This window comes from Triticum dicoccoides, chromosome 5A, assembly GCF_002162155.2.
Source record: "Triticum dicoccoides isolate Atlit2015 ecotype Zavitan chromosome 5A, WEW_v2.0, whole genome shotgun sequence".
Lineage (NCBI taxonomy): Eukaryota > Viridiplantae > Streptophyta > Magnoliopsida > Poales > Poaceae > Triticum > Triticum dicoccoides.
In genome coordinates, this window is record NC_041388.1 from 605972722 (window position 1) to 605995693 (window position 22972).

General features: G+C 41.3%; 1 long non-coding RNA gene and 1 pseudogene across 1 annotated transcript; both read left to right on the top strand.

Moving 5' to 3' along the window:
- Nucleotides 1–3980: 3980 nt before the first annotated feature.
- Nucleotides 3981–13611, top strand: LOC119303332 (annotated as a pseudogene).
- A 1578-nt stretch (nt 13612–15189) lies between these two features.
- On the top strand, nt 15190–19985 carry LOC119303333. Its single transcript, XR_005147880.1, has 5 exons — nt 15190–16982; nt 17102–17196; nt 17425–17526; nt 18436–18910; nt 19005–19985. It is a non-coding gene; the product is annotated as an uncharacterized LOC119303333 (long non-coding RNA).
- The last annotated feature ends 2987 nt before the right edge of the window (nt 19986–22972 follow it).

Consider the following 22972-nt stretch of genomic DNA (forward strand, 5'->3'; position numbering starts at 1 on the left):
TGTTAGTCGAGATGTCTCTCTTAGCATGTTTCATGCACAATAAAATTATCGAGCTCTATGATGGCGGGCGGACGAGGGGAGGAGGCTGAGAGCATGTACTACGCTCCAGCATGGACAACTGCCCTATTATCCACGTATGAGGAATGATTGATGTGGATAAGAGAGATGAAAAAGATGGCTGCTTGCAGACCATGATGGGATCTTGTAGAGGAGCCTGTTACTTCGGTGAAAAAGCTGAGAGAGAAAAGCAAGAGGTAGGTAGGGAACATCAAGATGCATTTATATGAGTAGTTTATCTTGTGAGAGAAAATGATGAACGAGGAAAGACCTTATTTGCAAATGTGGAGAGGGGTGTGGGTATATTTTTGCAAAATTGTCATAGTTTCCTTCCTATCCATCAGACATAAATCGGGCTGTCTATATTGCAGGATGGCAGGCACACCATCATCGCCAACTCTGTTTTTTAAGAGTAGTAGATACTCCATCGCGTGTATACCGACATTGCTTATGTTTTATGTGGGTATAATATTAGAACTACCAAACAATATGTTGACCCAGTTGCAACAAATACTCTTAATATTTTTGGTGGCCCAATATTTGCAACTTCTTATTTTTGAATACATCTTTTCACTCTTAAGCTTTTCAGCGATTCCAGCTTAGGGAACCTTCTAGAGGTTCTAGCCGTGCTTTTTCGGTTTTGGAAATGTTCTAGAAAGTAACATATTTTCTTATTATGTTTCTTTCTTATTTTTTGCTTCTCCTATTTTGTTTCTTTTCTCTTTCCTTTTCCTCATTTTTCTTTTCTCTATTTCACTTTATTTTTTATTTTCTTTCATTTTCATTTTTTATTTTTTATTTAAAAAAGTTCATATTTTTCAAATTTTGTTCAATTTTTTTAGAAAATGTTCCTGTTTTCAAATTTTATTCTGAAATCCAAAAAAGTTTAGAATTTCAAACATTATCTGCCTATTTTAGAAACAATGTTTGACAATTCAAAAAAGTTTAGAATATCAAAAATTCATTGTTTACATTTTTAACTTTTATCATAATTCAAAGTAAATTAAAAAAATTCCAAAAATGTCCCTATTTTTATAAAAATTTCAATTTTTTTAAAAATGTGCATGTTTTCAAATTAGTTTGCAAATTCAAATTCTTTGGGAAATTTCAGAGAATGTTTGTGTTTTGATTTTTTTTCATAATTTCAAAAAATGATCACATTTTTTTATTTTGTTGTTGTTTTTGAAAAACCTTTCTCCTTTTGCACAAGTTGATCAGGATTGAAATTATGTTTATGTTTCTAAAATGATGTTAAAAAATTTCAAATTTTGTTCTCATTAGTAAATAGGAACTTTTTTCCAAATATTGGTCTAATTTTTAAAAATTATTCCTACTTTATTCATTCATTTATCATTTTCTCGGGAAATTTATTGGAACTTTGATTTTTTAATGTTTTATAATTTTGTTTAGAATTTCAAAATATGTTCCTATGTTTAAATTTTGTTCAGAAGTTCAGAAAATGTTCTTGTTTTCAAAATTTGGTTGGAAAATTTTGAAAAATGTTTGAGGTACAAACAAATGTTTCCAATTTCTAAAAAAAATCAGAATTCCAAAAAAACATGCAACTTTTTTTATATTTGCTCGTTAATTGTTCTTTATTTTTTTTCCTCCCTACATCAATAACATGGTACAATACAGTATAGTAGGCTACATTGACGGGTTGCTACAGTGCACCGGGCTTCGTTTTCCCCATAGTTTTTGCTGGATCTGATTCACTACAGTTATGTGCGTTGGGACCGGTTCGCTGGGTCAGGTGCTTGATCTCCCGCTCACGCGCGCCCACTCGCATCGCCATTGGGCCGACCCAGTCAGGCGCCCTGTGCGAAAAGGATTGGTTGTCTGCCGCAGCCCGCGGCGCATTTAAATTCTTTGATTAGAAAGTTTTGGTGGGGGAGTAAAGAAGGACAAAGAAAGCCAAGCTGGGTATCTTGGAATGCGATGACTAGACCGAAAATTGTGGAGGTCTAGGATTTCGTGACATTGAGCTCTTCAATCTAGCCCTGCTAGCTAGACAAGCTTACATAATTTTGATGGATCTAGAGGCTCTAAGTTCGCGGGTACTGAAGGCAAAATACCACCAAAATGCAGATTTCTTGCAAGCTGATCTTGGTTCGGCCCCATCTCAGATACGGTGGTCGCTACTCGAGGGGCGAGATGTGCTAAAACAAGGCTGATTCGTCGCATTGGGGATGGTCAATCGATGAATATCCGGGACCACAATTGGATTCCTAGACCATCAAACATGAGACCAATAGTGTGCAGAATAGCTAACCCGCCCCAATTGGTTGGTGAGTTGATCTGGCCGGGTGCAGAATGGGATAGAGACACAATTGCTTAGGTTTTTATACCAACTAATGCGGAGGCCATCATGTCAATACCTCTATGTACGAGGCATATTGATGACTTTTGATCGTGGGTGCATGAAAAGAACGGTGTCTTCTCTGTAAGGTCTGCCTATCGCATGCTCGTTGAGACAAAAATACGGAGAGAAGCATGGCTTGAAGGTCGGCCAGCTAATTCAAACAATGAAAGAGAGTCCAAGCTTTGGGATAAACTATGGAAGGTCGAGGTGCCATCAAAAGTTAAGATCTTCTTATGGAGGCTTGCGCAGCAGTCAATCCCCAAAGCCGATGTACGTCACGATCGTAACATGTCCACTAGCACTAGGTGTGGGTTGTGTGGTTCTGAGGATTCGTGACAACATTCATTGCTCCATTGTACTGTTGCACGATGCACCTAGGTGTTCTAGGAGGCTGATCTTGTCGAAGCCTTAAACAACACAATGGAACCTGATGCCAAAAGATGGCTGTTTGCTTTGATAGATATGTTTTCCATGACTTATTTTATTCAGGTTGCCAGAGTACATCAGTTACCAGAGTACATGGTATAATAGACCCACCAACGCTAGAAGCTGTAGCATGTCGTGAAGCGCTTGCTCTAGCTTCGGATCTAGCATTATCACATGTAGTTATCGCCTCCAATTGCCAAAGTGTAGTCATGGACATCAACAAGCATATTGGAGGTACGTATGCAAGCATTGTTAAGGAGATTGTAGAGACTACAGTAACCATCAACGACTGCACCTTCATCTCTCGAGGGTAGAGCTACTAATCTTGAGGCACATAGCCTTGCTAAGTATGCTTTCAGTTTGAATTTTGGGCGCCATGTGTGGCTGTTAAACTCACCAGATTTTCGATGTATCCCCATGAACATTATTGAGCAATAATAAAGTGTGTTTAGACTAAAAAATCTACTCCCTCCATAAACTAATATAAGAGCGTTTAGATCACTAAAATAGTGATCTAAACACTCTTATATTAGTTTACAGAGGGAGTATCTATATTCTATATCAATATAATAAGATTCAAAGGGGCAGATCAAAATAATCTCGACCATCAAATCAGGTCAATCCAACGATTTGGACTGCTCTGATGGTGAGTGCTGCAATTAATATCTACAAAATATGAACGTTAGCGCCAATCACACAATTAATCCGGAAATAATATCCTACCTAATATTTACATGCAATTAATGTACATGTTTAATTTTTTTAGGGGAAGTACAGGTTACTAGTGTCCTGAAAAACACGAAATTCGTACGCAGGACTAGCGATCAATTCAAGTCCTCCCTATCCAGGCAGCAGCGCGGTGGGCTTTGCCTTACAGTGTCCCGTTACATCTTGGGCCCTCTTCTTTTTCTCTGAATTCTATGGGCCTGAGGAACCGCTACGGAAATACTATCTGGGCCAGGCCTGCCAGGCGGACGCCGTGGTGAGATGTTTTTGTTTTTGAGCTGGTGAGATGATATTTCGGTTCCATGGATCCTCCCGAATGTAAAAAAAAACTTGCTCTCAAAAAAAAAAAGTAAAGAAAAACTGGTCGAAATTAGCAAGCCTGCGTAATTTCGTACGCCCGGAGCAAACCCCTTCCCCACCGTCTCCAGAAACCTCCCGACCCTTCCACACCCACTCCCCCTCACCTCCCCATCATCCCGGCGGCAGCCTCCTGCTGGCCCCGGCCTTCCCCCGCGGCGGCGACGAGCAGAGCAGCCGACGACGACGGCCTCCTCCGCTGCGCCCCGGCCCCGTTATTCCGCCGCCGCGGAGCCATCCGTCCCGGGGCGAGGCCTCCGTGTTTCCGCCTCCGCTGACCGCCGCGGCATGCTTCCCCTGCGGCGCCTCTCCACCGCTGGTAATTTTCTCACTGGTAGTCTGTAGTTGAATTGGTGTATGCCTTGTCTGATTATTGTATGGGTGTGATAACCACGAATCGGAAGTGGCATTTGCAATTTATTGTTTCTAGCATACCTGAGACAGAGATGTATGCATTGTCTGATTGTTGGTATGACTGAGACAGAGATGTCACTATTGCTGTATGCATTGTCTGATTGTTGGTAGTTTGGTATTAGTTGAATTGGTGTACGCATTGTCTGATTGTTGTATGGCTGTGATAACCACAAACTGCAAGTAACATCTGTAATTTCTTGTTCCTACTAGACATATCTGAGACAGAGATGTCACCAAAACGGCTGCGATCAGGGCAGGCCTCGCAGGAACCCCACCAGGCCTTCAGCATCAAGTATTTGTTGTTTGATATCTTGCTCCATATCCAGGATCCAACAACCCTTCTGCATGCTTCGCTCGTGTGTAAGGATTGGTATAAAATCATCTCAGATCCTGGTTTCCTCAACCCTTTCCGCAAAAAACAAATTAGCCAGTTCGTCGGGTTTTTTGCTGAGTTTGATGGTGGGGATGATATAGAATTCATACCGCTGCCACTGCCCCCTGAGTTTGCATATGTTGGCAAGTACCTATTGACTTCATTTTCGGGTGGTCTTAGAAATGCGCAAGACATTCGTGGTGGCTCTGTTCTTCTAAAACTGGAAGACTCGATCGCCATCTCCAATCCATTTATGAAGAGTTTCCGCACATTTCCACTAGCCCCACCTTTCCGGAATATTCATGGTCATCATTGTGGTGATTTTTACCTCTTCAATGGTGATAGCGTAGTCCGCGTGGTTATCATTGCCATGGCTAATCTTTTGCATATTCAGTTATGTGTTCTCGAGTCTAGTACTTGGATAGAGTATAGAAACACCGTTGATGTTGGTATTTCTCTTGGGGAAGGGCCCTTCTGTAAGACTGCGCTGTGTGTTAACCGCTTTATATATATGCTCTCTATTGATGGATTCTTAGTGAAAGTCAGAATGGAGGATTGTTCTGCATCTGTCATCCCTCTTCCAAATGGGTCATATGAATGGCGTTTTCAACAGATATGCCGATCGAATTATTCTGATTTCCTGTATGTCCATGTTGATGGTTTCGACATTCGAATATGGTCGTATTTGTCAGATACCTGGACTCCTGTCTTTAGGATTCATGTTCCTTCTATATTTGCCTGTCACATTGATATTGTGGAAAGCCTTAATTGTATTGAGTGGGACACGTCAAGGAGTGGCTGGGGGGAGTTTTTGACAATGTACGGTGTCTCCGATGGGGTTACATATTATCATGGGGATTAATGGTGTTGAGCATTTATATCTACTGGATTCTATTAATGGAACAGTGACGTTAATTGGATCCAACGAAGAATTAATTGAGATTTCACCTTTTGTCACCTCTTGGATCCCTTCATTTCCGACTTTAAAGGTTAGTTCCGCTACTATTCTTTCTATTCCAGCATTTTACTTTAATCTATGATTAGGCTTTGTTGACTTGCATGCCAAGTACTTCAGTAGTATCAATGAGTTGAAGCTATTCTAATTACATCCGGTCCACATCCTGTTATTATTAGCACGAAGCTCCAGTAAAAATGTAAATAGTGCTTTCATGGTCTGTTGTCACTTGATGATCTATTAACTTTTTGTATGTTATCTCTTAACTGGAACCTCTGCACCACAGCCTTTGCTGATTACTCCTAGGAAGTTAGCACACCTGCAGGACTGTAGTGCCTCACTGGCACGACTTATGATTGTCTTGATACATTTCTTCTTCTTTTTGACAGGAAAAGAGTGCTGAAATTGAATACGAATGTCTTGATATATTAGGTGATGTGTTTGATAGATCTGGCAACGTGATAACGAAAGATCATGCGTATATGCTCACTGCACTTTTATCCCAGCTGAGCTCCACTGAAGCAAGTGTCAGAAAAAAGACTGTTTCGTGCATTGGTATGGCTGAATGTATTTTACAGTTATTTTGATTGTTAATGGTTGCAATTGGTTGAACAATCATAGTTATTTATGGTGACTATAACTCGCTTCATGTTGCAGCATCGCTTGCTCCATGTTTGTCAGATGATCTATTAGCCAAGGCAACTTTGGAGGCTGTCCAATTGCTGAAAAAAAGAAGGCAGAAGTCTGAAATAACCCGAACGAATATCCAGATGATTGGTGCTCTAAGGTATATGCTTTGACCTTCTAACTGCTGCAAAAAAAAAGGTTCATAACAGCTTGTACTGAGCTATTCAACTTCAAGTTGGCTAGTTCAAACAGCGATAAAACATCTGTATAGAATGAATCTGGTTGGATAATATACCCAAGGATAAACTTATTTTAGGATGGAAGGAACTAAAACAGATCCGGTTGGTTAGATTCATTTGATTACTGCAACTCATGTTATAATATAATTTATTATTTGACTTACAGCTGCTCGGTTGGATACCGGTTTGGACCACACCTTGCCGAAGCCGTTCCTTTGCTCATAAGCTATTGCACAAGTGCATCAGAAAATGATGAAGAGCTCCGTGCATGCAGCCTGCAGGTGAGAATTTATGTTCAGTTTTTACCTTAGATTGCTGTTACCGTTGCTTCTCTGTGGGCTGTGGCTTTAAGTTATCTCCATCTTATAGGCCCTCAAGAGTATTATGCTCAGATGTCCAAGAGATATTTCCCCATATTATGAGGGTATTTTGAATCTTGCTTTGGAATATGTAAGCTATGACCCTAATATCACCGATAGCATGAAGGAGGATGCTCACGGTGAAGTTCAGGATGAGGAAGACGATGAGTATGTTACTTATGTTCTTATAATACAGAAGCAGTGTTTCCTATTGATGTAATTGAAACATCCTTAATATTTTCTCCCAGTGAGAGTGCGTCTGAATACAAAGATGACAAGAATGCAAGCTGGAAGGTTCGTCAGGCATCAGCGAAGTGCCTGTCTGCAATTATTGTATCTTGTCCTCAGATGTTGTTTAAGATGTATCAGGAGGTATGTTTATGACAGCATGTTTAAACCAGCTTACTGCACTTTAACAATCTTGTTTGTCATGATCGCATGATTCCATATCAGCCATATTGTTATTGATGTTTCTGAGCTGATTCCAACCATTTATTACCTGTTTTGAAAATTAGCCACTCAATCGAGTGCCTCTATGGAACTTGGTGTAATTTGTTTGATTGTTCACAGGCTTGTACGAAGTTAATCAACCGCTTTAGGGAAAGAGAGGAGAATGTAAAGGTAACTGCATGGTATTTCATTGCTAAATTGGATTTGAATTGTCATTGTATATCAAGCTTACGAAGCTTCTCTTTGATCCTAGATGGACATTTTCAATACATTTATCGAGTTGTTACGCCAAACTGGTAATGTGACAAAAGGACAAGGTGACATTGATGAGTCTAGGTAAGCAAAATATCTGTTACTTTTTTTTACCCATCCTTGCCATTTATAGGATATATCAGAAGCAGTACACAATGCAGTCGTTTCTCTGTTTGGACTAATAGCCTAAGTGAGCCTATGTTGGTTAAAACTTGGCACGACTTCGTACATGGATGCAAAAATCATTATCTGCTTTTGACTTGTTATGGTTAGAGGGAGGTGATTGTGATCACAAGATATGCGCACTGAGCCTGTATTGTCAATTGGTATACTTTGCAGCCCTAGATGGTTGCTGAAGCAAGAGGTACCCAAAGTTGTCAAGTCTATCGATAGTCAGTTATATGAAAGATCAATCAAGACAAAGGTTTGTTCTTGAACTGTCTGGCAAAGCATCTGTCTGGACTCGTAATTATGATGTTATATTGTTTTGTTGGCATTTTCAGGTTGGAGCATTCTCAGTATTGAAGGAGCTTGTTGTTCTATTACCAGATTGTCTTGCTGATCATCTTGGGTCCCTTGTTCCTTGGATTGAGATGTATTTGAATGTTAGTGAGTTTCATTTGCTGTGTAGTTTCTTGTGCAGGACTTCTGTTTTAACTTGCCGTCTATTGTTTATAGGATAAATCTTATACCTCCAGCCTGAAGATTGAAGCCCTTGCATTTACTAGGATTCTTATGGCCCCACATTCGCCCTCTGTGTTTCATCCATACATCCAGGTATTGTAGCTATTATCTTTGATAAACCACTCGCGACAGTTTTGGTCGTTACTCATTAGTCATTACTGAACGCAAACCAAAATTTCCAGATATTATGTGATGCAATAGTATCTGCTATTGGAGATATATATTACAAAGTCACCGCTGATGCTCTACGGGCGTGCGGGGAGCTAGTCCGGGTTCTCCGTCCAAATTTTGAGGTCAGCCTTATACTCCATGTGCTGATGTTACAATCTCCCAGTTATGGTGATATTTAAGCTCTTGTTCTGCTGTTACACAGGCACGTTCCATAAATTGCAGGCCATATATTAGTCCAATCTATGAAGCTATATGGGCCCGCTTGGCCAATCAAGATCAGGTCTAACCACTCCCTCCCCTACGTACATACCCCCCTTTCCCCCCTTCCCCTCTCATGCTATTCTGTTTTGCCAGGAAGTTAATGAGTGTGCCATATCGTGCATGAGCCTTGTGATCGCTACTTTTGGTGATGGTCTTCAAAGGGAATTACCGTCATGCCTATCCTTACTTGTTGACAGGATGAGCTATGAAATAACACGACTTACAGCAGTCAAGGTAAGCAATCAACTGCACCTTCAGAACAAAACTAATAGGGACATTATGGTTAATGTTGAGTTGAATTTCAGTATTCTAGTCAATGGTAGACAAAAACAAATGAAAATGTTTTGATCAGTGCATCTTGCTGGGTTGCTGGGATAGAGATGGTTTTGCGGCGGGTTCATTGGTGTAAAGATACCGTTAATTATATACTATAATATATATTCCCTCTGTGTCATAATATAAGAGCTGCTGCCTTGTGACCATGAGGTCACGGGTTCAAGTCTTGGAAACAGCCTCTTACAGAAATGTAGGGCAAGGCTGCGTACAATAGACCCAAAGTGGTCGGACCCTTCCCCGGACCCTGCGCAAGCGGGAGCTACATGCACCGGGCTGCCCTGTCATAATATAAGAGCGTTTTTGGCACAATGCCAAAAAAGCTCTTATATTATGGGACGAAGGGAGTACCAATATATTTGTGTGGGTCTTGTCCACAAGTTTAGTTGTATACCCTGTCATCATTTGCTTAATGCCCACTGGCGGCGTTTTCAGACTGTTATGTTTACTCTCTGTTTTACTGTACTAGGTGATTGCATGCCTGTTCACTGCTTTTTTTTGGTTCTGTTGCATTTTCAAAATGTTCATTCCTTTACAGGCATTTGCGGTGCTTGCGAATTCACCTCTTCGGATTGATCTTTCATGTGTCCTGGACCGTGTCGTTTCTGACCTTACAACTTTCCTTCGAAAGGTAGATATATAATATATACGCATTGTTTGTTTTGATTTTGTAAGTTGAAACATCCTATATGTTAAACAGGGCATCAAAACTGAAGACTAAGTTTTTTATTTTATTTCCCCCCTTCAACAGGCTAACAGAGCCCTTAGGCAGGCAACAACAGGAACCCTAAATTCTCTGGTTGTTACATATGGGGATCAAATTGGCCTGTCCTCTTATGAGACTATAATAGCTGAACTATCTATTCTTATAAGGTTTTTTTTCTTCCTTAGTGAAGGGGAGCCTTGGCGCAGTGGTAAAGCTGCTGCCTTGTGACCAAGAGGTCACGGGTTCAAGTCCTGGAAACAGCCTCTTACAAAAATGTAGGGAAAGGCTGCGTACTATAGACCCAAAGTGGTCGGACCCTTCCCCGGACCCTGCGCAAGCGGGAGCTACATGCACCGGGCTGCCCTTTTAGCTTTCTTCAACAACTCTCCAGTTTCTGCCTACCATGATGACTGATGTTGGATTATCTATTGTGGCAGTGACATCGACTTGCATATGTCTGTTCTTGCGTTGGAACTCTGTCGCACAATAATGGTCGACAGAAGTTCCTTCCAAAATGTTGGTTTAGCTGTGAGACATAAAGTTTTGCCTCAGGCCCTTATTTTGATCAGGAGTGCTTTGTTACAAGGACGAGCACTAGAGGTATAATATTCTCATATTAATTATAAGTGCTTGATTTCTTTATTCCCCAATTGATGGAGGACATTGTTTCTGTTACAGGCGCTGCAGAAGTTTTTTACTGCACTGGTCCAGTCTGCAAATACAACCTTTGAAACTTTGTTGGGCTCCCTTATTTCCACTGCCAAACAGTCACAGTTGGGCGGCCTTGCCAAGCAGGCACTATCCTCTATTGCACAGTGTGTTGCTGTGCTATGCTTAGCAGCTGGTGATCAGAAGTGTGCATTGACTATTGAAATGCTAGAAGGCATTCTAAATGATGTCAGTTCTACTGATACTGTAAGGCTTTTCCTGATCATGCATGTCTTTTGTTCACCAGATTTGCACATTTATATCTGTATGTCATACTTGCGATTGTTGACATAACATGCCTTGCTTCATGCAAGTTAGCTTTATTGGGATGCTGTCTATTTGTTTCCTATGCATTCCACTGTTCTTATATCATTATGTGTCTGCTGCTATTGGTGCTCTATAGTCTAATGATTTTTGAAATATTAAACTGTAATTAGTCAAATATTAATTACTTGATGGTAGGGTTAGTGCTTGGTTATGATGGGTGTCTGCAGATCTTTATTATTTGCCATGGGTTAACTGCATACCTATGTTTGACTCGAAGGTAAATTATGCCCTTCCCTTTGTCATTTGGTAATTACTTATAATTTGTTTTCCAGGCTAAACAACACATTGCCTTGTTATGTTTGGGAGAAATTGGAAGAAGGAAGGACCTCAGCAACCATGTTCAAATTGAGAACACTGTAATTGAATCATTCCAGTCACCTTCGGAGGAGATAAAATCTGCAGCATCGTACGCTCTCGGAAACATTGCTGTTGGCAATCTATCCAAGTATTTGCCATTTATCTTGGATCAGATTGACAATCAACAGAAGAATCCGTATCTCTTGCTTCATTCACTGAAAGAGGCAGGTTTCTAATGAATTCATGTTTCTAAAAGGCACCTCCCATAAGACTGCTGTTTAATTTTGTGCTCTTATGCAAAACCTGTTAGGTAATTGCATGGCAGTCTGTTGATCATACTGGCCAGGATGAGCTCCAGGACTCATACATTGTGAAGATATTGGCGTTGCTCTTTAATCACTGCAAAAGTGAGGACGAAGGAGTTCAGGATGTGGTTGCTGAGTGTTTAGGCAAAATTGCACTTATTGAACCTAACAAACTAATCCCTGTTCTGAAGGTGTAAAGTGTCGACAATTAACAAAGTTACACCCCATGTTTCATTTACTCCATGATATGAGATCTAATGCGGCATTTCGTATAATTTTGTAGGAATGCACATCTAGCCCAGCAGCAAACACAAGGGCTACGGTTGCCATTGCTATAAAATATTCAATTGTTGAACGGCCTGGAAAGATAGATGCAATCATGTACTCTGAGATTTCTACTTTCCTTATGTTAATCAAAGATAGTGACATGGTAATTTTACTTGAAATAGTATTGACATCCTTACTAACCAATCTTCCTAAAGAAAGATTTGAAGATGACAAATTACATTTATTGTTTACACTTGCAGCATGTGAGACGTGCAGCTATCCTGGCGCTGAGTACAGCTGCCCACAACAAGCCAAATTTGATCAAAGGTCTTGTTCCTGAACTGCTCCCTCTTTTGTACGACCAGACTGTCGTGAAGGTATTATTTTCTGGTTTGGTTGCTTATTTCCTTTCATTAGTTATGATCTGGCGGTGCTACATGCAATTCACTGCTAGGTAGTAATGATTTCCTTCTTTGCAGCAAGAATTGGTTAGGACAGCTTTCGAGCACGTCGTTGATGATGGGCTTGAACTTAGGAAAGCTGCCTTTGAATGTGTGGACACATTGCTGGATAGTTGTCTTGATCAAGTGAATCCGTCGTCCTTCATCGTTCCTTTCCTCTTATCTGGTTTAGGTGGTAAGTACAGTTAAGACATTATATATTTCGCCATGGCATTTTGAGTGTGTTTGGTTGGTGCCTGGATTAGCCCTACCATGAAATGGGCAGACCATTGTATTTTTCGTCTGGCTTAGTTCGGTGCCAATTTCTTTGGCTATGACTGCCCCCAGCCATTCCTGTCATGGGTTCTTGCCAAATAATTGGCCAAGTGAAGGCACATGATTCCTTGGCCTGGACTGCATAGAACCAGTGATGTTAAACTTAACTTTATTGTTATGACAAGATAATTTTACATTTATTGCTTAGATTTTTTTGGGTTTTCTCAAGATATATGGTTCCAGATTATTAACTACAATGTATTTCTCTTGTGTTTCTTTCTAAACCCTAAGATGGTATATCACCTATATTATGATAATCTTGTGGAATGTTTATTTTCAACTGAACATACTAATCAGTTGTGCATCGTACTGCTTATTGCAGATCATTATGATGTAAAAATGCCCTGCCATCTGATTCTCTCAAAGCTAGCAGACAAGTGCCCCTACGCTGTTCTTGCAGGTTTGTTATAATGAAGGACCTTCAAAAGGGATGTTTCATATGTGGTGAACGCCTTTCCTAATATTAGTATTATTACCCTGTTTCAGTTTTGGACTCATTAGTTGAACCCCTTGAGGAAACTATTGGTGACAAACCGACGGGTGATGCAGTGAAGCAGGAGATTGATCGCAATGAAGACATGATTCACAGTGCTCTTCAAGCAATTGCTGCTCTAAGCCGCATAAGGTAAAGCTTGGATCTGCCCGGCTAGTTGACGACTTGTTCTGGTTTAGCTAAGATTTGAGCTGTCTGTCATCCTTTTTGTTGCTTGTCTATAGCCTTTACGCTTGTCCAAATAACAGTGTCGACTTTCATCTGCAGTGGCAGCGGCTACAGCATGAAGTTGAAGAATCTGATGAGCAAGATAAAGGCCACTCCTTCATTTTTGAATATGTTAGGAAATACGTGCACATGCCTGGGAAATTCGAGGCGATGATCCAGCCTCGCATTCGCCTTTTATTGGCTGAAAGGTTGCACGGCAACATGCGAGCAAAAGGACGCTGAAGTGCTTTGCCATCTGTCTTCCTGGTTTGTAGCTTAAAGGAGCGCCCGTCTCTGGTTCTTTGATTTTGAGATAGCTTACCACCTATGCCATGAAAGCCCCCCACGAACTAGCGCACAACTTGTGTGCGATTCCTTTGCAAATGTCTTGTACCATTTCGGCTAGCTTCCTTTTTTTTTTCTGTATTGTATCTCACAGAGTAACAAAAAAGAAGAAGCAACCATGCATTTAGTGCTGAGCAAGTTTATTAACATAGGTGGCAAATTGGTTAGTATTTGCAACTAACAAAAAATAACAGTTGCTGCAAAACAAAATAAAAAACAGAAATGAAATGCAAGCTGATTCTTTTTTTTTTGAACAACAAAAGGCGCACGAAGCGTCAAATTCATTCAGCTCAGTAGCTCTTACAGCATGAATTACAAAGCCCTGGATTGAAATGTAGCTAGGAAGGAAAGTACAGGACAAGATATATGTCTATGAGCTGAAGCAAAGCAACATATTTCAAGCAAAGCAACATATTTGAGGTTCAACATTAGAACGTAGAACTTGATGAGCTACACTATGAGTGATTCCATTTAGTTTTTTTTAAAGAGTGATTCCATTTATTTCCCTCGAAATATGAAACACTGAGATTGCAAATTGGATGCCTGCTTGAAGAAATCACCCAAAAGTTTCTGGATGCTCCATGGGGTATTGGCCTCCACAATTTCACCCGAATGCAGCTAATGAGGCCAAGGACAGACAATCCATAAGAAAAGTTGGGTGAATGATGTTGAGCCTATTAGCCAGATGAGCCGCAAAAGAAAGTGCAAGTGCTTCTGCCTGTAGTGGAGAAGATGTAGCCGGAGATGAAGCTTGAATTTGCACATTTACTTCAAATTGATCCTTAGGCAACGATAGATACACTCCTACTCCCGTAGCAACCGAACCTTGCGCCAATCCTGAAACTTTCTTACATCTGAAAGTCGCATCAGAGTAGATTTTAGGACCGGCAACGAGCAAATTAGATCTAAGAGTTCGTCCCTGTAGAGGAAGTTGATCAGGAGAAAGTTGAATTTGAGGCACCACATGCAAGCTAGACATATGACTAGAATCATCATATAAATAATAAGACAAGGCTTTTGCATAGAAGATGGGCATCGGAGGGCCATCAGGGAGCCCACGAGGCAGGGGGCGAGCCCAGGGGGGTAGGGTGCGCCCCCCACCCTCCTGGCTGGTGGGTGTCCCCCCTCTGGTATTTCTTGCGTTCAATACTTTTTATATATTCTGAAAAGTGCTCTCGTGGAGTTTCAGGACTTTTGAAGATGTGCAGAATATGTCTCTAATATTTGCTCCTTTTCCAGCCCAGAATTCCAGCTCTTAGCATTCTCCCTCTTCATGTAAACCTTGTAAAATAAGAAAGAACATGCATAAGTATTGTGACATAATGTGTAATAACAACCCATAATGCAATAAATATCGATATAAAAGCATGATGCAAGATGTATGTATCAACTCCCTCAAGCTTAGACCTCGCTTGTTCTCAAACGAAAGCCGGAATCAAAAAATATGTCCACATGTTTAGAGATAGATGTGTCGATAAAAATAAAATACGGCCATGAGGGCATCATGATCATTCTTAAAACAACACTATTCTGATCCTGGGATCAGAATAACTATTTGGATTATGGCTCGCCCTATATAGCGCCGATCAGATGTTCCCGAGTTCCCAAACGCTGGAACGAAGAAAAAAAATCCTAAAATCTAAAAAGTGCATACGCACTATTTGGAGACATCGAGCGGCTGGCTCGCAGCCGCATGATCCGGCCATCACAAGCGCTATCTGATAAGGTCCCGGCCCACCCCACCGACAGCCTCTCTCTGTCTTCCCCGCAACACCTGCGTCTCTCTCTCTATTCTCTCTCTCACTCTTCCCCGCGGATCTGGATCAGAGGGGGCTCACCGGCCTCTCCCCTCAACGCCGACCACCAAGAGCCTCCTACTAACCGGCCACCACGCTCCACCGGCGGATCGGAGGAGGGGAGGACCACCCCGGCGTGGCTCTGCCCCGAGGTCGTCGTCGCACCACCACCACGACGATTGTCTTGGACGCACCACCACCAGCCTACTCCACCATGGCGTCCTCTGCAACTGCCCCGTGCTCCCTGGGCAACCAAATCCAGCCCCACCACTGCCGTGCCCTGCCGTCGTCGACGGGACGATGCGGCCGTTGTCTCCTTCCTCTGCCCGAGGCTTGTTGAGATCCTTTCTCTCCGGCTCCGATTGAGCCCACTACCCCCCATATGCTTGCTCTTTGATGATCTCCTCCACGCGTCTGGATGCCGTGATGGCGGAGGTGGAGGATCCGCTGGTCACGGTGGCATCTGATGTCTGTGTCGCACTGGCGGGGATGGAGCAGCCTCCGGCGGTGGTGGTGTCTGATGTGGTCTTTCTGGTATCATGATCTGTTGAGTGGAGGTGCAGCAGTGTCAGGTCCCAGCGCCGACTGCGATTCTGGCCTGATTCAGGCAGAAGGGTCCCGTGGGAGAGCATTGACACCTTCTCGTCGGAAATTCGTTGACTGGACCATCATAGCCTAGCGATTCTGGCTGCCTGCATGTCAATACAATGTAGTAGTATTTGCTAGTAGTCCTGCTACATGAGTCTAGTTTATATTTACATTTTTAATGTTTGTTTTCCTTTTTCTAATTTAGTGCTAGTCTGCTACTCAGTACATGACTGAAGCAAACTAGTCCAATTCTATGTGTGTTTCATCTTCCTTGCAGAAACTGAATGATTGGGTGGTGAAATAGGTGTTTTCTTTAGTCAACTAACACTGTAACATTTGTATGTTACGGTTTTTGGGCGGCGATTTGAGTTGGAATAGGAGGAGGAAAGTACATAAGAGTATCGAGAGGATAGTTCTAATGTTATTGCTCAATCCTCTCAAAATGCATCTGTGTGGTTTCTGTGTTTTCTTGCATGCATATAAGTAACCAGTTGGCTAGTTTGTTGTCATAGTTGCACAGAAACACAAATGTAGTTGGATCATGCATATACATATCTCAGTTGGCTAGCCAACTTATGAAGTTGCACAGTGAGGGCTAACCAGTTGCACAAGCAATGGTATTCAGATGGATACACTATGTAAACCATGTTCAAGCAATATGTGTGTTCTTTTGGTTGCACACTCATGTGTGCTCTGTTTTCACAAGGCATGCATTCATACATGAGTTTGCAAATCAAGGTAGTAAATATCCTAGCTGGCTTAGTCACACTTATGCAGTTGTACAGGGAAGGCTATATAGTTGGTTGACAACTAGTTTAGTTTTGGCTCCAATGCCTAAATCATGACCATGCAGTGTGTATGCTGATTTTTTGGTTGCACACTCATGTGTGATCTGTTGGCCATACAGTGCATCAAGTTGCACACATTTTGTTTTGTTTTGTAGGTGTGCTTTGGAAAATCAACATTACTTGCTTACCTCATGGCATTTTTTTGATATCAATTGTTTTTGCTCATTTTTACTTTTTAATACGTTTGGTTGCTTCGACTAATTTGTTTGTTCGCTTTTTTTTCACAGACCAAAAATGGTTGTAGAAGGAGATACGGCTCCTAGTGAAGGAGAGGTATGTTTGCTTTTTTCATCATTTTTCATTTATCCTTGCAACAGTTTTGTTTTGCAATTATAATAACTATTTTTGGGGGGTTTTCCTGACCATATTCCGTGTTTTGTTTGGCTATGCAGGGGCCGTAAACAATTCTTCTTGGCGGAATTCGAAACAGCCCGCCAAGTGGCAGCCGCGTCGTGCTCATATCGATGGGGAGGCAGAGGATGATGAGGTAAGTATCGTGCAAGGTTTTCGACTCGACGAGTCGTTCTGGGGTAGCGACACTTGACGATTCATGCCGTGCCGATCTAGTCGAGGTGTTTGAGTCGACTTCTAGTTACGACTCATCGACTAGTCGTGACTATTCGTTCGACTCGAAAAGATGAGTATCGAGCAAGCAGTGTGGGTGGATTTCCCTTTTTTGCACACACACAACTAACTTTTTCCATGCATCCTTTAGGTTGGTGACCCATTCCGCTTCGTGAGACGGCAGAAACGGAAGGCGACCACGTAGGTTGGAGTTGTGGCTGGAGTTGCCACACCGTCTGCAGCATCTGCCGAGGTAACATAAAATGGCATTAGGATTTTTTTCTACACAAAGAAACCTGGGATCTTATTTTTTACACAGTTGCAAAAGAACCAGCTAGGTGTTGGCACCCTGAACTTTTACAGTTGTACACAAATCAATTAAGAGTTGGTATCGTCAACTTTTCAAATAGTTGCACAGCAGTATCATACGAGTTGGCATCCTCGACTTTCATAGTTGCACTAGAACCATTTGGGAGTTGGCAGTCTCAACTTTTTGAATAGTCTCATAACAATATCACATGAGTTGGCATCCGCAACTATTTTAGTTGCACAAGAACCAATCAGGAGTTGGCATCCCCAATTTTTTAATTGTTTCACAACAGTGCCACATGAGTTGACATCTTCATCTTCTTTAGTTGCACAAGAACCATTCAGTAGTTGGCATCCTCATGTGTTCACATGCATATGATTTTCTAGGTGTGCAAATGCACTTGAAAATAGTTGTACTACTTATTTGGAAGATTATAATCTGTTAAATTCAATATTTTTTGTCTATTTTCTTGTGTTTAGATAGGCTAAATTCATCATGTTCCTCAGTTTAAAATTCATTACATAGCTACACAAACATGCAACATGATTTGCATGCAGGAGTACTTGCAGTTGCACAAAATAAATGATGTAGTTGCACAACAGCCATCATAAAGTTTTTTTTTGGAATTTTGCATACAGATTTTTAGCTAAAACCAAAATGAATCTGAAATTATCTAAATTGGCATCTTCTACTTTTATATGAGTTGATGATGCCAACTACTGAAATTCAAACCCCACAAGTAGATGGATATGGGAGTGTTGTCAGTTGCACACTTGTACTTGTTAAGTTGCACAAATACAAGCTAGAGTTGGTTCATTTTTTCTCAAGCTTCTTTTTTTGCATCATGTGCAGGTTTTACAGGTTATGGGGGTGGATGAACTGACAATTCTAAGCTACAAAGTCACATATACTACTGTGTGGAAAGATTAAAGGAAAAACATATACTTCTTGTCTAGTTGGTAGTTATATTTTCATAGTACCTACAATATGTTTTTTGCTACAGTGACACCAGTTCTTCTGCATTATGTGTGAAATAAGACTCTATATGTGCTCTCTTATATATATTTGCATATTTTCTATGTTTTGTTGCACACATTGCAGCAAAAGTTGACTTGTTTTATGATCTAGTTGCACAAAAATTAGTTAAAATTGCACAGCTACCGCATCTCCCTGTTTTTTATCCTTGTTTGTGTTGTCTTCAAGTATTTAGAAGCTATTTTTACAAGAGAAATTTGGTGTGGGGGTGAAAGAGAAAGTCAAGGAGGGAGGATCTGGACAGGAGGAGAAAAGGATCAACCTCTTTTTTCACCCTTGTTGGTGCTGCCTGGTACTTTCTAATATGTCCTCCCTCTTTCTTCTTTTTTTCGCAGCAAATTGTTCCAGACCATTGTTATTTCACCTTGATTCATCTGCCATGGCAGCTCTGGCGATGGAGATCCAGAACTGGGAACCCCTTGTTTTCGTGTGGAAGAAGGTGGGGGCAGGTAGGGGCATGGGGAGAAGAAGTTGGTGGCCAAGAGGGTGTGAGAGTTTCGAGTGCTTCAGGAGGGGAGGGAAGGGCACGTGATATCCTGGGGACCGCGTCCAGTGTGTGGTTGGCGCGGTCTGTAGCTGGCTTTTCTTTTTAGTGTGTAGTTTGTTGGGTTTGCGCGGGTCTGTAGCTGGCTTTCCTTTTCTGGGATCAGGTTGACCGAATCTTTCTTTTTCTGGTGGCCGCTCGGGAACGTTAGGGAGCAGCTGGCCGCTCCCTAGACGTGTTCAAAAAAAATCCCCACGACCCACCTCCCGCAAGCCGTAGTCCCTCGATACCCACCTCCCGCAGTCCCTCGATCCACTCCACCCTGACCCATCGGCGCCTCCCCCCACCAGCCCGCCGCCTGCTGTAACCCCCTCTCACTGCTCCGCCGGCGCGGATCCGGCCGCCGCCCCCGCCCCCTGCCCTGTCTCCAACCGGCGCCACCGCCTCGCGCTCTGCCGCCAATCGCGCTCGTCGTCGTTGGCTGCTCGCATCCCCGCCACCAGGACCTCGCCCCGTCGCCGCCCACCACCAGGACCTCGCCCCGCCGCCGCCCACCACCTGGAGGTCCCCTCTCTGCGCGTGGATCTGGTCTTTCCCGAGCTCCCCCCGCGACGGAGGAACACAGGGCAGAGGCACCGGCGCCGGGAGGAGCAGAACAGGGCCCAAGCACCTGCCGCCCGCCAAATGCTGCTCCCCGAACTTCCTAGTGCATACTAGCTTCCTTCATCGAGGCCCCCCTGGCGATGGTTTGTGTTTGTTGCCCACATGTTCATGTTAATGCTAGGAGGAGTGCTGCTATTGAATTTTGTTTGTTGATGCTGGATACAGTATTGAACTATGTATAGTTAGTGAAAAATTGGACCCCTCCCTATTGTTACTGATCTAACTCTCTCCACTGAACTCTCTCTTCGGAAAGATTTGAACTTCTTTTATTTTTCACAGAAGTTAACTTCAAAAACATGTTTCTGTATTTATCTTCTGAAATAAATGCAGTTTGATGCCACTTATATGTGATGGATGAATTGGTTTCAGCACTGTTGAAAAACACTTTAAGAATGTGTGGAATGCAGGTCCACCATCATCTTTCGGACCGACGGTGCTCCGTATAAGCAGCAACAACAATGTGCGTCACGTAATGCATCCAGATAAATTTCAAGAAAGTAAACAGTCTAAAAGTTCAGAGACGACATAACGAGAAAACTTATGGCCCGGCAAGGTCTCCTTGCACCTAAACGGCTACCATTTTTCTATTAGCGAAATTTCCTCTGTTTTGGATTTATGAAGATGGAACAGATCACTGGTTAGAATTTTGTTGGTACGCTGTTGCTGCAGTTTAACATGAGAGAGAGAGAGATTTCTTTTAAGAGGTTAGCATTGCTGCCGTCCGTAGTTAAAGAAATGAGAAGAGAGAGAGAGAGAGAGTGCGGATAGGATGTAGTGGGTGTGTGCTGGATAGAAACCACTAACTTTAGAAGAAAAAATATTTCTTTATCTGGCACTTAGTGGGTGTGTCTTTCTCTGAATAGTGGGTAGTATATTCTGTGTACAAGGCATAGACTATGCTTTGTCTGTTTCATGTCCTGTTCAATTGGTAAATTGTCGGTAGTATGTTACATAGCGCTTGCTCGCATGTATTGCCGCTAGGAAGTTCAAAGAACAGAAAACTATAAGCTCAGGTATGATATCACACAAATTTCATAGAAGAAAAAAAATACGTACAAACAGGAAAAGTTCACCAGAAAAACATAGAAAGTTGAGAAAAAAAGCCAATAGTTCATTTTCGAGAAAAAGTGAAGTTCAAAAAAAGAGAAACATCACTAAAAAATCGATGTGCAAAAAAAAATACCAGAGATTTTAGAGGAAAAAACTCAAGAATTTTGTGGGTATACCTAAAAGATTCTATACTATGTCCCAAGAAGTTTCATGTTTCTGAAAGCACCTAGAAGTTCAAAATTAAATAACGGAGTGGTTCAATATTTATTACAAAACTAAGATTTTTCCATTACTAAAAGAAATAAATCAAGAAGTCCAAATTACAAAAAAAGCAGTCTAAGAATATGACTAAGAAGTTGGAATTAAAATAACAAAGAAGTTCGAAGTATATAAAAAACTCAAATTTGTTGCAAGAAGTTCACGTGCACCTCCGTGCACGGTTTAGGATTTATATTGCGGGACGTCCGACCTCCAATTACATGTTTTAAAATGGCAAAAAAATCATGTCCGACCTTCAATTGCGTGTAATTCGACGTATACACAAAAATGCGACAAAAGTTCATAGTGAAAACAACGAGAAGTTCAAGTACTCCAAGGAATGCATTTCAGATGAGAATAAAAGTATAGAAAAATAAAAGTTTAAAAGGTTTGTTGAAAGAAGTTCAAGTGCTCTTTCCGGGGGAGTTCAAAAATTCTTGCGAGAGAGGTTCACCTTGTATTTCCATGTTCGGTTTTTTCCGTATAAAAATCGAATACAATTCTTTATTCAAAAATATAAAAAGGTGAAGTTCAAATTGAAATAACAGAGAAGTTCGGAGTTTATTAAAACCTAGGATTTACCAGTTCAAAAATAAAAAACACAACACCTTTTTTTTACACTTTTAAAAACAACTCATAAATGAAAAAATGGTTGCTAGAAGTTCAAGTGCACGGCGAGGAAAAGTTCAAAAATTCTTGTGAGAGAGGTTCACCGTGTGTTTAGATGTCCAAAATACATAAAAAGATGTTGTTTGCTGTGTTTTAAAATAATTCACTCAAACCAGAGAGAAGTTCAAAGTGATAACATCCAGAAGTTTACGTACTACATGGTGTGTGTTTCGTATAAGAAAAATCCAATAAAGTGAAACAGAGTGAAGTTCAAACAGACATACCCCAGAAGTTCAACTACTTCACGCAGTGCAAAAGACAACACGTCAAAAATAGAGTGAGGTTCAAACAGACATGCCCGTGAAGTTCAACTACTTCACGCAGTGCGTTTCCATTCGCAGTGAAGGCAGAAATCATGATCTCGTCATTTCTCTAATTTACTTCAAAACGATAGGAATATCATTTGTGTAAGTTCAAGTCCTCGGTCGGAGAAAGTTAAAAAAATATTGTGAGAGAGGTTTGTATAAAAAAATATCATTGGTGTAACACTGACGAAATGGATGAGAAAATTACAAAAGAAAATACATCACAGAAGTTCAACGTGAAAATAGCAGGAAGTTCGACTACTATAGTGAATGAATTTGAGATGAGAAACTTTTAAAATCGTTGCGAGTATGAAAAAATGATCAACACGGTAAAGTTGCATGTTTACATCAGCTTTCCACCGATATATTACTTGCTCAATTCCGGTGAGTGTTCCGGTGAGTGAATGGAGAGCTACGAGCAAAAAAAGCACGTGAAAAACAGAGTGAAGTTCAAGTAGACATGCCGAGAAGTTCAGGTTCTTCACGCGGTGCATTTTTGATGAATCTGTTTCGCGATAAAGGTGGAACGAATGATCTCGCCATTTTTGAAATTACTTGAAAACGGCTAGGAATCATAGAAAACATCAGCATGAAAAAGTTTCGCATTTTCCTTAGCTTTTCAACGGTATATTATTTGCTCCATTTCGATAAAGTTTGTAGAAATTACGGCGAAAATACCTTTTTAGCCATTTGCAAAATAGACTTAAAACAATAAGGAATTGGGAGAAACAATATATACCAAAAAGTTTCGCATTTCCTCAAGCTTTCCAACGCCGTATCATTTTCTACATTCGGACGCACGGTTAAAAAATTAGCTCGAAAATACGAACTCGGTGCAACTTGTACCATTTTATAAATCTCTTTTAAACCGCTCAAAATTAGAAAAAACTTTCAACACAAAAAAGTAGCGCATTTTCATAAGCTT